Raw genomic sequence first — 2,692 nt, 5'->3', positions numbered from 1 at the left:
AAACAACTGCCCTCAAGTGGAGTAGGCTTTGTATTTTGTCCTAGAAACAGAGTTTTATTCAGAGATAAGGCCTCTCTGCATTTAGGTCCCTTTAGTCACCTGACGGAGCCATTGGTAACTTCTAGGCTGCTTTAGCCTGCATTCCTGAAATGCCTTGCTACTGGCACTGCAATTAACAGCTTCGGGTCCACTGCTGGCCACCCAATTCCCCAGCTTCCCGCTGGCCGTGCCCTCGGATGCTGCCTGGGGTAGCAGGAGAGCAAAGCAAATGGTCTGGCTTTGTTTCCAAGAACACAAGCTTTGCACCTGTAACCACCATCCAGGATGTCGCTGTGGAATCGTGAACAGGTAAAAAAAAAAAATCAGTTTGTGTATGCAGCTTTTTGAACTTTTATTTTTGAGTGTGAGAACTGCTGAATATGACTGCAATGGGCCAAATCTCCTCTGTACTTACACCATCCCCTTCCATTTGGTGACTGGTGATTTATGCTGTAGCAACTGTCAGGAGGATCTAGCCTGCTGTGCTTCAGGGTTTGCAATCTTATTAGCTCTTCTCTGCTTCTGTCTTGAGGCAAATAATCAGACTAAAAGTCCTGTGTAATGATATTGATAGATTTGGGAAAATTAAAAAAACAACCACCTTACAATCGGGCTTGTGGCAGGTCAAGCGCAAGGTGCTGTCTGTGCTATTAACATACAGGTTGTTTCACTGAGTAATTTCCAGAAGGTTCTCAGTGCTTTGCATTGGTTATTTCCCTTATTCGACATTTTGAAATTTTTTTCCTGAAAAAATAGCATAAAATAGAGTAACAGGGATTAAGGATACTCTGTCTAAAATAATTTTAAGCTATCTAGTTTGTGACAGCTTAGTACTTTGCTCATCAGCGCAGCAGAAGAACCCAGAGGAGTTGGCCATCAGGGCCTCACAGGGGCCATCTGGAAGACGTGCTTGGTAGATCTCTTCCTAGCCTCAAAATCAGTAAATATCCTGTATTAGATGAATAAGTGAAGACAGAGGAAAAGTTTTTTTTTCCTTTGTGATGTAATGTTTGTACTGTAATATGTGTTCTTGTGTCAAGCTATGCCTGGGTTAGATACGCATCTGCACGGAGCTTCCTGCAGGTCACCACGTGCTCCAGCAGGCGGGAGCTTTGCCTGCCCCCCTCAGCATGTGCCATCAGGGTGACCGTGGCTGGATGCTGCTGTAGCAGGTTCATCTAACACAAGCCTGAGTGGAAAAGGTGGTCATGTTTGAGTCCTTAATTTGTCACGCTTACCCAGCCTCGTCATCGCTCTGTCCAGATTATGAGTAGCCTGTTTTTCATAAGATTCCCTTTTCTCCTGTGTTTTACTTCAGCTAATATATGTCAAATCTCAGACATAGCTCTTTCTGCTATATAAAGCTACAGGGATATTTTACTCATTGGAAACACAGACTAGGTTGTTCAAGCGATGTGCACAAAGGCAGACAAATCCAGTTCTAGCAGCTGCTTTTCCAGTGCGTAACATTTGAAGCTAACTCAAACTCTTGAATTAATGAGTCTCTTGAATTAATGAGTATTGTATTTAGTGTACGCCTACATGATTTAGTAGGCATGGTGGTGTTGGGCTGACAGTTGGACTTGATGATCTTAGAATCATTAAGGTTGGGAAAGACCTCCATGAAAGGATGGAAGAAGCACAGTACAATCAGGAGCTGAAGGCGGACGGACTGCTCTTGTCCTGTTCCTACTGGTAGGGCCATCATGGGAACCCTTGGAAGACTCAAGGACAGACATTTTTTGCCTGCATGAATTTGTACCTGCCTTGGCAAAGTCCAAGGAGGGAGTCCAAGGAGGGTGTCCAAGCCAGGTGGGATGTTCTGGGCTTGAAGGACCCTGTGCTGTTGGTCTCTTTCTCATGTGCACTGAGGTTGGCCATGCAGACCCTCACTGCAAAGGTGTATGAGCAGAGGGGACCCATCAGCATGAGGCAAGGCCTGGCAGTCTTGGAATAATAAATAGCACTTCTGAAATGTGTAAAAAACCAAACTTCTCCTATAATTAAGGCAAATGTCTCCTCTGCAGGTGCTTTAAACACCAGAGTTTTGGGGCGCAAGCACAGGACTGTCCTGTTCCACAAGCGCGTGCATGGTGCCAAGCCCGGCCTCACTTGGCTCGGCTTCTGCTAAATTCCCCAGCCAAGGAGAAGTGCATAGTTTCAGCTCAGCCAAGTGTTTGTTTTACATTAGTTGAAAAGACTGCTGGGATCATTTTGGCAACAAAACTGACTGTTTTTCTAAATAAAAATCGTTATCTTCTCAATCTTGCTAATAGTGTTATTTCTGGAGTCAAGACGCAACAACCCAGAAAACAAAGTGGCTTCACCCACCTCCTCTGGCTCTGCTCTGCTTCTGACCACAGAAAGGCGGTTTGTAGTCCTTACCAGTTAGGCCAGTCACCATCCTGCTCAGGTGATACGCATTGAAATGAAAAAAAATTTGTTTTATTTATTAATAAAGTTATGTATTGTTTAGCTAATTTTAAGCTATTTAGTGTTTGAGGGCAAAAGGTCCTTCAACATGCAGTTCATGGTATGTGATTAAGGATGTCCTTGGATCAGGGGATCCTGTATGCTGTTTATATACACCATTAAAAAAATCTTTGCTAAATTGGAATATGTCAGGCAATACATTTGCTAATTCCCCCCCCCC

Source organism: Egretta garzetta, unplaced genomic scaffold (assembly GCF_000687185.1).
Source record: "Egretta garzetta isolate BGI_Z169 unplaced genomic scaffold, ASM68718v1 scaffold172, whole genome shotgun sequence".
In the NCBI taxonomy this organism is placed as follows: Eukaryota; Metazoa; Chordata; class Aves; order Pelecaniformes; family Ardeidae; genus Egretta; species Egretta garzetta.
This window is presented reverse-complemented; position numbering follows the sequence as displayed.